Source organism: Aquarana catesbeiana, linkage group LG02 (genome assembly GCF_042186555.1).
Source record: "Aquarana catesbeiana isolate 2022-GZ linkage group LG02, ASM4218655v1, whole genome shotgun sequence".
Lineage (NCBI taxonomy): Eukaryota > Metazoa > Chordata > Amphibia > Anura > Ranidae > Aquarana > Aquarana catesbeiana.
Window position 1 is genome coordinate 758,446,231 of NC_133325.1, and position 13,469 is coordinate 758,459,699.

At 42.3% G+C, this 13,469-nt stretch overlaps 1 protein-coding gene across 1 annotated transcript in view; it reads left to right on the plus strand.

Moving 5' to 3' along the window:
* Nucleotides 1-13,469, plus strand: part of SIM2 (SIM bHLH transcription factor 2) — a 192,008-nt gene that overhangs the window by 91,877 nt on the left and 86,662 nt on the right. The window lies entirely within an intron of this gene.

Below are 13,469 nucleotides of genomic sequence, written 5' to 3' on the forward strand. Positions count from 1 at the left end.
AATGCTGAAGACTCTGACAGAGGTTGCATCACTGGAACTGACAAGGGGAAGATGGGTGACATGGACCACCAGAGAGGTAGAAATACCATTTTTTTTCACTTGCAAATACCGGTAGCTGCCCTTTTCAGTTCTTTATAGCCTTGACAGGGTCACTTTAAATAAGATCTATTCAAATAAATGCCAATGTTAACTTCTCTCCCTGGTCTTTAATAATAAATAAATGCTGAATATAAAAAGAGATTTGCGCTAGGTGCATATACAATGTGTGAGAAAGTGTTAATATAAAAAACCACTAAAGACCGTGAAAAGAATCCTGCTGCTGAACTCTATAACCCCGATATGAGGGCACAGAAAGTAAATATAGAAAGAACAGTGCAGCGCTGGATATATATATCCCAAATGAGAAATGTGTTGAATCAATATATCAATGTAGAAACTGAGTGACAACCAATAAAATTATATCAAACAATACGATTAATCAACCGTGGTAGATTATATAAAAGTGAAAAACAAAAAGTATATAAAAGGGTGAAGGTAAAAAATTAAAGTCCCAAAAAGCTTTGGTGTTCAGATATGGAATCCTGGATCTATGTTCCACCGCAGGTGCTGTCCACCACCTAGTGAATAGTATTGGAGGCTTACCAGACAGCCTGCGACCGCCCTTGTTCAGGGGTGTCAGAACTGGCTCAGTAGAGATGCGCAGACCTCAGAATATGTCCCGCAGGGAGCTCTGTGGACGTTCCTCCAGCCTCCTCGCAGGAAGACTAGTCAGCAACACCAAGGTACTATCCAAAGGATTCTATCCCAGGAGCGTTCCTTTCCTCATATAGCAATCAAGGTTTTTGTCTCCAGCGGAATCCAGCAAAGGTTATCTGTCTCCATGTGTTCATCTCTAAAGACCAGCTGACTCTCACCTGACTGCTTTTATAAACTCTCCTCTAGCATGGCTTCCAATACTATTCACTAGGTGGTGGGTAGGGATGAGCCGAACACCCCCCTGTTCGGTTTGCACCAGAACATGCGAACAGGAAAAAAATTTGTTCAAACACGCGAACACCGTTAAAGTCTATGGGACATGAACATGAATAATCAAAAGTGCTAATTTTAAAGGCTTATATGCAAGTTATTGTCATAAAAAGTGTTTGGGGACCTGGGTCCTGCCCCAGGGGACATGGATCAATGCAAAAAAAAGTTTTAAAAACGGCCGTTTTTTCGGGAGCAGTGATTTTAATAATGCTTAAAGTGAAACAATAAAAGTGTAATATCCCTTTAAATTTCGTACCTGGGGGATGTCTATAGTATGCCTGTAAATGGGCGGATGTTTCCGTGTTTAGAACAGTCTGACAGCAAATTGACATTTCAAAGGAAAAAAAGTCATTTAAAACTACTCGCGGCTATTAATGCATTGCCGGTCCGACAATACACATAGAAGTTCATTGATAAAAACGGCATGGGAATTCCCCACAGGGGAACCCTGAATCAAAATTAAAAAGAAAAAATGACGTGGGAGTCCCCCTCAATTCCATACCAGGCCCTTCAGGTCTGGTATGGATAGTAAGGGGAACCCCGGGCAAAATTAAAAAAAAAAAAAAAAATGACGTGGGGGGGTCTCTCTTTTCCTGCGGCCTGCCAGGTTGCGTGCTCGGATAAGGGTCTGGTATGGATTTTTGGGGGGACCCCACGCCGTTTTTTTTTTTATTTTGGCGCGGGGTTCCCCTTAATATCCATACCAGACCTGAATGGCCTGGTATGAAATTTAGGGGGACCTCCCACGTCATTTTTTTTTTTAAATTTTGGCCGGGATTCCCCTTAATATCCATACCAGACCTGAAGGGCCTGGTATGGAATTTAGGGGGACCCCCCATGTCATTTTTTTTTTTAATTTTGGCCGGGGTTCCCCTTAATATCCATACCAGACCTGAAGGGCCTGGTATGGAATTTAGGGGGACCCCCCCACGTCATTTTTTTTTTAAATTTTGGTTCGGGGTTCCCCTGGGGGGAATTCCCATGCCGTTTTTATCAATGAAATTCTATGTGTATTGTCAGAAGGGCCTGAAGGGCCTGGTATGGAATTTAGGGGGACCCCAACGTCATTTTTTTTTTAAAATTTTGGCCGGGGTTCCCCTTAATATCCATACCAGACCTGAAGGGCCTGGTATGGAATTTAGGGGGACCCCCCACGTCATTTTTTTTTTTCAATGAACTTCTATGTGTATTGTCGGACCGGCAATGCATTAATAGCCGCAAGTAGTTTTAAATGACTTTTTTTCCTTTGAAATGTCATTTTGCTGTCAGACTGTTCTAAACACGGGAAACATGCGCCCCTTTACAGGCACCCCCCAGCTACGAAATTTAAAGGGATATTACACTTTTATTGTTTCACTTTAAGCATTATTAAAATCACTGCTCCCGAAAAAACGGCTGTTTTCAAAACTTTTTTTTGCATTGATACATGTCCCTTGGGGCAGGACCCAGGTCCCCAAACACTTTTTATGACAATACCATGCATATAAGCCTTTAAAATTAGCACTTTTGATTTCTCCCATAGACTTTTAAAAGGTGTTCCGCGGCATTCGAATTTGCCGCGAAGATCCCAAATTGTTCGCTGTTCGGCGAACTTGCAAACAGCCGATGTTCGAGTCAAACATGAGTTCGACTCAAACTCGAAGCTCATCCCTAGTGGTGGTCAGCACCTGCGGTGGAACATAGATCCAGGATTCCATATCTGAGCACCAATGCTTTTTGGGACTTTCATTTTTTACCTTCACCCTTTTATATACTTTTTGTTTTTTAATTTTATGTAATCTACCACGGTTGATTAATCGTATTGTTTGATATAATTTTATTGGTTGTCGCTCATTTTTGTTACCAATTTCTTTATTGATATATTGATTCAACACATTTCTCAGTTGGGATATATATCCAGCGCTGCACTGTTCTTTCTAAACAAATAAATGCTGGTCTAGGTTCCCAAGACATGGGTAATATGATTTCAACAAAAAAAAAATGTTCAAAGTTTAGGCAGAACTATTAGTTGGCAAACTGTGCATGAATATAATCCCCCCCTTTTAAAAATAAATTATAATGGTTTTATGAAGCTTATGCAATGTGCAATATTTTAATGCACATCTTTTACCCGAGGAACCAATTTATCACACGTGAAAAGATAATTTTGAAGTAATTTATCATGCAAAGGAGGTCGGGGCCTGGCACTGGCGGGCAGTGTGCATGTCCAGGCATTATCTTTCTTTCTCTACCCTATTTTTCTCTTCTCTTTCTCCCTTTTCTTTTCTTTCCCCTTTCTATTTGATGCTCATTACAGATATCCACCTTTGGTGATGCACACCAAGTCTCTCATCTTTGTTGGGTATCCCAAGGTTTTCTCTCCTTGGCCTACAATGCAATTTCCCTTGTGTTACTTACTTACTAACCCTTAATTTAATCTAAACTGCTAATGCTTAAAGTGGTTCTAAAGGCTAAACATTTTTTACCATAATACATTCCTTGTATTAAGGTAAAAAATGTTTAGGCATCAGCATCCCCCCTCACCCCCCATTTTTACTTACCTGAGCCCTCATTTGATCCAGTGCTGTATCTGTCTTCAGCTCCTCTCTCCCCTCACTTCCGGGTCTCACTGGCTTTTCTAGAGCCATGGGAGCCAAATGGACGCAACTGATTTAAATATACCTCTGAAGAAGGACCCTTTGAGGTCTGAAACATGTAAGGCATCCACGCCTGGAATGCAGAGTGGTTAGCCCTATCAACATGTTCTTTTGGGCAACCACCGTCTTTCATCCATGACATGCATCTTGGGCAACCACCGTCTTTCATCCATGACATCCATGACATGCATGAGTGCTTTTACATTTTTTTATCATTTGTATAATTTTCTATGTTTTATTCATGTTTGTTTTAGATTTCCTAATAAAATATTTTGTACTTTTTTACCTACCTGGCCTGTCCCTTGTCAAATCCGTGAGGGGTTTTGGTTTGTGCCCTAGGGCACTACTAGTTCTATTTTTCTGACTATACGGATTGGACAAGACCCGCTATATACACACACCAATCCCTCCAAATCTATTTAAACCTCAAATAAAACCCTTAATTTAATCTCAACTGCTAATGCTTAAAGTGGTTCTAAAGGCTAAACATTTTTTAACTTAATACATTCCTTACATTAGGGTAAAAAATGTTTAGGCATCAGCATCCCCCCTCATCCCCCACTTTTACTTACCTGAGCCCCCTCGATTGATCTAGAGCCGTGCATGTCTGCATCTCTTCTCTCCCCTCACTTCCGGGTCTCACTGGCTTTTCAAGAGCCCTGGGAGCCATTGGCTCCCACTGCTATCAATCAAAGCCAGTGATGAGGGCGCTGAGTCTCGCTGTTTGTGCAAATGGACGCAGTAGCAGGGCTGGGGAGCGAGCATGCACCAGTGCTCTATTGAGAAGCAGCTTCAAATGGGGACACTGGCAGGGCTATGACAAGGGGTGGACAGGAGGGGTGGCTGCCCTAGGCACTGTGGTTTTATGTGAGGTAGGGGGCACTGCATGGAGATTGAGGGGGAGGGGATTTGTGTTGAGAGGGGCTATTTGGGGGGGCAGGAGTTAAGAATTGCTAGGAGTGGTAAGTTAAGAGACTTGTGTTGGGAGGGGTGATGGGAAAAGAGGATTTGTGCTAGGAGGGGAGATTTGGAGGGGGGGGGGGTTGTGCTAGAAGAGGTGAATGGTGAAGGGGGAGGAGATTTGTGCTAAGAGAAGAAATTTTGTTGGGGGGGGATTTGTGCTAGGAGGGAAAATGTATGGGGTGGATTTGTGTTAGGAGGGGAGGTTTGGAGTGCGGGTGATGTGTACTCAGAGGAGAAATTTGAGGAGTAGAGGCTTTTTGTGCTAGGAGGGGTGATTTTTTCAAGAGGGACATTTCTGTTTTTGTGGATCTGGGGGATAGGGGGCACAGATTTGTGACGGGAGGGGGGATTTCAGCAGGAGGGAGGATTTCTTCTTAGGGGGTAAGCATGCGGATTAGTGCTCTATTTTTTGGAGGGGGTTTTTGCTAACACATAATGTTCATACATCTTGAAGGGGGGGGGCGCAGTTTGGCATGTTCGCCCTGGGCTCTAGGTTACCTTGTTTCAGCACTGGGCACTGGACAGGGAGGAGGAGCCAGGAGCGCCGGCGGGGGGCCCAAAAAGAGCAGGCTCGGGGGCCACTCTGTGCAATTCCATTGCACAGAGCAGGTAAGTATAGACATGTTTGTTTTTGTTTTGTTTTTTATTACCTTTACGATCGCTTTAAAGTCACTTACCTGAAAATAACAGAAAGTAATTCAACATGTCACCATGCCTCACCACTGCCTCCTGGAAAACCTGGGGGCTCAAAATTCAGTGAGAGTGCCCCTCTCCAATGAACTGGAGTGAATTTTGTGGGATTTAGAGCCCCTAGCTATACCAGGAGGCAGCTGTGACATCTTCCCAGAAGAGTCCAAAGTCTCTGTAGAAGATCTGATTTTAGGGGATGGGAAGCTTTCAATAAAGTAGACCTTCTTTTTTCATGGAAGATCCACTTTAACATTAAAGTTGAGCTCCAGGCAAGATCTAAGCAAGGATATATTGGAGCTCTTCCATTGGATGTGTACTTCTGCCCATCTATCCTGGAGACTTACTACCAGAATGGTGACCTCACTTTTCTCTACTGTAGTTAATCAATTGCGCTGACCCTGAAATAATATATGTATCTTACCACAAAAAACATGAACAATTTTTATCTGTGATTCATCAAAAATTATTAATAAATTCATTCATCAAATCTAATTTTTCTTAATCTAAAATGGTAATAACTGAAAAATAAAAAAATAATGTGTTCAACAGACAAACAGTCCCAATAATCCTCTTCACAAGCTGTTTGTCCGAATCCCACGTGCACAAATTCACATCCGCGATTGGAAAACTTTTCACCAATTCGTGAGACACCACCACCACCTTCTAAAATGGACACTCACCAGAAACAAGGAAAAAATGTGCCTTAGGTTTATGCTGGGTTAACCGCTCCACTCATATAAGTATGTGTGAAGACTCCCGAATTGGTTGCCATGACGCATGATTGGATGACGCATGATTGGATTTTGTGTTACTTGATGTTATATAAGCTGGTTATATGCATAACTAACCTGATGTTACCGATGCCACCCACGTCTTAGATCCTAGTTCTGGGTGAATATTTGAAGACATCCCTATCCCTTACCCAGTGATTGATGGGAATTAATAGGGATTAATATCCTTCTATCTGGATGTTTATCCTGACTGGCAATCATATTGTATGCTCAATGCCCAGTTGTACTCCTACTTTTGTTATTTCTTTCCATTTATCTTTTGTATTTCTTGAAAACTTGGTAAGAAAAAGATATTCAATCTAAAATAAATGTAACATCAGTACATAAATAAATGCATACATAAGTACATAGGTCATTAAATGCACAACATAAAAATAACAATAGTAAACATTATATAGTCTTGGTAAATCTAAAATTGATTCTACAAAGATTGTATGCAACATAGTGACCCCTCTATTGATTGACTTCTGTACAACCAGCCTATTGGAAAATTTGTGCAAGATCAGCACCGCCTGCTATAGCCGGCAGCGCTGATCAGTGTATTCTGATGGCAGGGAAGTCTCGCCACTGTCAGAATACCATACCTCGGCAGGACTGATTCTCCCATCCACATCGAGTGTGTTCAACCTACTGGTTGAACCAACAAGAATGAATCATGTATTGGCTGCCTTAAGCCCCATACACACTATTAGATTTTCTGCAGATTTTAGTCTTCAGATTTACCAAAACTATGTAGTGGAAGGGCCTGCCTGATTGCATACGAATTGAAACTCTAATGCCGCGTACACACGAGCGGACTTTACGGCAGACTTTGCCCGGCCGACTTTTCGACGTACTTCACGACGGACTTTCTGAATGAACGGACTTGCCTACACACAATCCACCAAAGTCTGTCGAATTCGTACGTGATGACGTACACCGGACTAAAACAAGGAAGTTCATAGCCAGTAGCCAATAGCTGCCCTAGCGTGGCTTTATGTCCGTCGAACTAGCATACAGACGGCGGACTTTTCGACCGGATTCGATTTCGACGGATTAATTTAAAACATGTTTCAAATCTAAGTCCGTCCAACTTTTGAGAAAACAAAGTCCGCTGGAGCCCACACACATCGAATTGTCCGACCAAATCCTGTCCGCCGGGCAAAGTCTGCCGTAAAGTCCGCTCGTGTGTACGCGGCATTAAGGTTTGACCTCATATTGTATGGTTTTGGTAAATCTGAAGACAGAAGTCTGCAGAAAATCTAATGGTGTGTATTGAGTCTTAGTCCACTGATTGGCATTCTCTTTTAACATAATAATAATCATACTAACCGAGATGTTGCTGCTTTTTGTTTTTTTTTTCTTTTTTTGGCGTTGTATAAAACTTTGCCTTTTTGGCATAATACAAACTCATAACTCAATATCAAATTCTTTTCTCTTTATATAGCAAATTTGGTTTATTTTTCTTTTCTTATCCCACCTTGCCTAAATATTTATGGGTATTTTGATAGCTTTTCTGCATACAAGTGCGTACCCTCGTAGAAGCGTTTAATCCAGTGCAATTTTTCATTTGTGGCTCAAAGCCCTGTAGGTTTGCCTAGAATGTTACCATTATATGCAGAAAATACATTGCAGACTGCAATAATCTCTCCAAAACCCTGTACAATCTCACTCGGAGCAATGTGTTTTTCATAAAGACACACTGCATTCAGTGTTCCTGTTTAATAGATTGATATTTCTCTCTATTTTTTTCCATTTTTTTTGCACAAGTTTGAACCAGTTTTACTGCTTCATCAAATCTAAAATGCGCCATGCTTTTCAGGAAGGATGAGAATAATAACTTAGGAGATGCTGTAATTAAAGTGTATATAAACTCTGACAATGAACTTCTCTGATTTGCTCTGTTTTAGTCTGTTAAACGTACCATTGAAAGCGTTTTCCTAAATCTTTTTGATAAGTACCCGTTAATCCTGCCAGAAATCTTGTGATTGGATAACTTTCTGTACTCACTGCCCATGCTGCACTGTGGAGCACAGAACACCTCCACCCTATGAAAAGGAAGAAAGAGGAAGGGGTTCCGTAGCCCCTAATAACTTCCTGTTCTAGATTGACCATGTAGCTTCTTAACCACTTCAATACCGGGCGCTTTCCCCCCTTTGCTACCCAGACAATTTTCAGCTTTCAGCGCTGTCACACTTTGAACAATTGACAATTGCGCGGTCATACAACTCTGTACCCAAACAACAATTTTATCATTTTTTTCCCCACAAATAGAGCTTTCTTTTGGTGGTATTTGATCACCACTGGGTTTTTTATTTTTGCTAAACAAACTAAAAAAGATCTACGATTAAAAAAAAAAGTTTTTCTTTGTTTCTGTTAAAAAATGTTGTTTTCTCCTTCACTGATGGGCCCTGATGAGGTGGCACTTATAAGGTGGCACTGATGGGCACTCATGAGGAGGCACTAATATGTAGAATTGATGGGCACTGATAGGCGGCATGATATGCAGCACTGATGGGCACCCAAACGTATTGCGGTACTAATATGTAGAATTGATGGGCACTGATAGACAGCATGATATGCAGCACTGATAGGGACTGATAGGTGGCACTAATGGGCACTAAGAGGTGGCACTGATGGGCACTGATAGGCGGCACTGATAGGCCACACTGATGGGCACTAATAGATGGCACTGATAGGCAGCACTGATCAGGAGGTATTGACAGGCACTACTGCTGGGCACTGATTGGCATCTGTGAAGGGCACTGACAGGCGTTACTGATGGGCACTGATTGGCACCTTGATAGGCATCAATAGGCACTTTTATGGGCACTGATTGACGATTATGGTGGGCACTCATTGGGATTTGGGTGGGCACTCATTGGCATTGTGGTGGGCACCTCTGATGGGGGCTGCGATGATAATCAATGTGCTGTCTATCAGTGCACACCCCCTTCTGACAGGAGAGGGGTTAAAGAAAAATTCCAGGTGAGGATATTTTATACATAGTTACATTGGTCAGCTTGAACCATTGTAACTACATACCTCCCAACATTTTAAGATGGGAATGAGGGACACCTACCAGCAAACATATGTAGGCACGGGAAACGCCCCCGCCACACCCCCTTAAAGGAGAATTAACCCAAGAAAAAGGTTAATTAAATCCACAAAGGCTTTTTTTACCACTACTATTCCTTTATATTGGCTTTTAAAATCTACAAATGCAGCGATTTAGAATTTGGATGAAAGGTTTAGCATTGGGAAACACATTTTGAAAGATAAAACGTGCATTTTATATACAGCTATATAGATCAGGCCAAAATGAGGGAGAAATGAAGGGGAAAGAGGGACAGAGGGAAAATCAAGGACAGTCCCTCGAGGGACAGGCTCCAAATCAGGGACAGTCCCTCGAAATCAGGGACAGTTGGGAGCTATGTAACTATGTATATACCATACCTGGCTGATGCCCCTGGAAGCTGGAAATCACTACTCCTGTGATCTCTCCACTAGGCTTCTGGGTCCAGTGCTGAGTGGCTGCCTTGCTGCATTCTGAACACAGGAGGTCAGCCGATCGGCACGGGCGCCATTCAGAGGATGCTTGGTAGAGATCTGCTGCTTTATAGTTATTTCCAAATCAGGGACAGTCCCTCGAAATCAGGGACAGTTGGGAGCTATGTAACTATGTATATACCATACCTGGCTGATGCCCCTGGAAGCTGGAAATCACTACTCCTATGATCTCTCCACTAGGCTTCTGGGTCCGGTGCTGAGTGGCTGCCTTGCTGCATTCTGAACACAGGAGGTCAGCCGATCGGCACGGGCGCCATTCAGAGGATGCTTGGTAGAGATCTGCTGCTTTATAGTTATTTCCACCAGTTCCTTCGTCACTACAGGACACAGTAGTGACAGAGGGGTTGGTGAATCAAACTTTTGGGCACAGCAGGGGGTACTTGGTGGCAATGGAAGAGGTGAGTATTTACTATCTTTTTTCCAGGAAACGGTTTTGGCAGATTTATGATGAAAGAGTCCCCCCCCCCCCCCCAAAGCCTAGCTCTAACCTTAATCCTTACCTTAGCATTATCCTAACCTCTAACCTTAACCCCCCATAGATTTCATACTTACCTTGTCATCGCCAAAATTACCAGACCATCCTGTGCTAGGACTGACGCCAAAACCATTCAGTGCCTGTGCCAGATACAAGCAATGCTGGGTTCTTGGTGCCGAAAGCAATTAATTGGACTTGTTATTAAAAGCTCCTTTACATAAATCAACTTTTTATTCATGCGTAGCGGGCCTTTCAAGATACTCCATTGGCCGAGTTGGAGCCAAGTCTGACTTAAGTGAGTTTTCTACTTCATTTAGGAAATAACAGCCCATGCTTGTTTTGAGGCACGGACCTAAATACAGAGGCCTCATGTAAAAATTATTTTTTGTGTTCATCATAGAATGAGAAACATGAGTCTTTAAGTATATAACGATCTCCATATGCCTATAACAGAATAAAACAGTATGATACGTGATACATTAAAAACAGAACTCTTTATATCATTGAACTTTTTTTGCCTACAGCAGCTATAAAAGACTATACAAGATATTTAAAGGGACGATACACCCAAACTTGGTACATTTGAGGTCTAAGTTCACCCTTTCTAGAAAATAGCCCTTAAATGTATGGGGCTTCAGCAGATATTAAAAACGGTGCAGCTTTGTAAAATGTTCATTAATGTTATTGTCTTACTTATAGGCCATTTAAGCCCATCTCAAAGCCCGGACGAAAAAACTACCTGTTAGCAATTTGTGCTGTTTTTTTTCCTGGACGCGAAAACCATTGTGTTGTGATATTTGGATGAGGAGTGATAATTACTGTTATAATTATTGTTGTTGAGGCAAGAGTTCGGTAGCCAATATGGAATGCAAAACTCCTTTTGCGGCGCCGCACTGATTTGCAAAAGTAGTTCCTGCACTACGTTTGTCAATTTCGTGTGCGACTTCAATAGACATCTGTGCATGAAGCCGCACAGATGTCTTTCAAATAGCACCTGAAATCGCACTGACCTGCTACTTTGAAATCGCGCTACTTCAAGTGAAGTAGCATGATTTCAAAGTAGCATCCATGTGAACCAGGGCTAAAAGTCCTATTCATCCTTCAAGTCAATGCGAGCATAGAGACAATATACCATCCAGAATATACACTATATTGTCAAAAGTATTGGGACGCCTGCCTTTACACGCACATGAACTTTAATAGCATCCCAGTCTTAGTCTGTAGGGTTCAATATTGAGTTGGCCCACCCTTTGCAGCTATAACAGCTTCAACTCTTCTGGGAAGGCTGTCCACAAGGTTTAGGAGTGTGTCTATGGGAATGTTTGACCATTCTTCCAGAAGTGCATTTGTGAGGTCAGGCACTGATGTTGGATGAGAAGGCCTGGCTCGCAGTCTCTAATTCATCCCGAAAGGTGTTCTATCGGTTTGAGGTCTGGATTCTGTGCGGGCCAGTCAAGTTCCTCCACCCCAAACTCGCTCATCCATGTATTTATCGATCTTGCTTTGTGCACTGGTTCAAATCATTTGGTGGGGGAGGGATTATGGTGTGGAGTTGTTTTTGAGGGGTTGGGCTTGGCCCCTTAGTTCCAGTGAAGGGAACTCTTAAGGCGTCAGCATACCAAAACATTTTGAACAATTTCATGCTCCCAACTTTGTGGGAACAGTTTGGGGATGGCTCCTTCCTGTTCCAACATGACTGCGCACCATTGCTCAAAGCAAGGTCCATAAAGACATGGGTGAGTGAGTTTGGGGTAGGGGAACTTGACTGGCCTGCTCAGAGTGCTGACCTCAACCCGATAGAACAACTTTGGGATGAATTAGCAAGGCAAGGCAGGCGTCACAATACTTTTGGCAATAAAGTGTATGTTCAATCTATAATATGCACCTAGGTAGCTTCCATGCATGCAATAATGTGTATTATAATCTAGACCTGTGCTTCTTCCATAATGAATGATGAATGAATGACCTGGAATACCAGTGTCTGAAACTGGAAAGGTTTCTGATTGGTTGACCAAACACTTTTGATCTTGTTAATCACTACTTGTAATTGCTGGAAACTAAAATTAAGGTCACTATAGTGTTTATCAAGTAAACAAGTCACTCTCTCGCCATTCCTTATGATTACCCCCTTAACTCTAATTATTATCATTAAATACTTCTTGTATGTTCAAATCACATTCTTTGACTCACCCCATGAATCTTTACAATTCCTTTCATGTCTGACCAATCAAACTACATTTTACAATACTTACAAATTTGAAAATCACCACCTCTCAAAAAGGCAGGATGTGGGGGTTGCCAACTAGGAGTTTTTCACCCAGGCCTTCAGGAGCTATTTGACCTGCAGGTATGACAATGAATTCATGAACAGTTTATGAAGCTGCATAGTTTTTTTTTTTTTTTTTTTTAAACTGGACCCCCCTTTACTGCAGGCTATTTTCTAGAAAAAGTGAACTTAGGCTTTAAAGTATATCTGAAGCCAAAACCTTTTTTCTTTTCATTTTGGATATAGTACAAAATCCTCTCTTAAGCCTAATACACACTAGTAGTTTGTGTTTCATTCAACCCAGCGGGCTGAATTAAGAAAAAAAAAAAACTGAAGAGCTCAGGAGGAGCAGCTGTACTAACAATCCAATGTCAGTACAGTGACCTCCCTCGCTGAGCTATTGTCTTCTGACAGGGGGATGCAGAGCCCTCCCCCCCGCCTGAACACTAAGGTCAGCACTCTTAGCCATCGGCTGAGATCGCTTATCGGATTCCGATCAGTAGAGCTTTTTCGGTCATGCCCCGAGCCCACCCTTTTTTGAAGCCTATTAGAGCCTCTGGCTCTAACCACGTGCTTAAAAAAAAAAAAAACCCCGATTGGAATCCATGCGTCCGGCACCCGGCATGTAGATTAGGGGGCCGGATGCATTGATGGGGGGCGGGGCCCTGCGCCCTGCTTTACGGGCCACCACTGGACATTTGTCACCAGAATAACTGTCCCCATTGGAAGATTTCCCTTCTAATCCTGTTCTGCTGACAACCTAAAATGTTGGATTTTCCCTTACATTTAGTCCCAGTTGCAATGGTCACCACCAGGACAGCAGGAGAGGATTGATGATCCAATTCTGCTCTGGACCATTGTGGCTGAGTTCAGTAGAAGAACTGATGGGGGCTGCCAAGGATGCTGAGAGAAGTCATAAAATTCTTTGTAAAATGTAAATGTGATGGTCTGTACTGTTGAAAAGTCGATCAACATTTTGAGAAGATCACATGCTATCTCCAATAACACATTATGGACAGAGTTTTTAGTAAAATAATCACATGACACAAGGGGCAGAGTTTGTAAAAAATGGC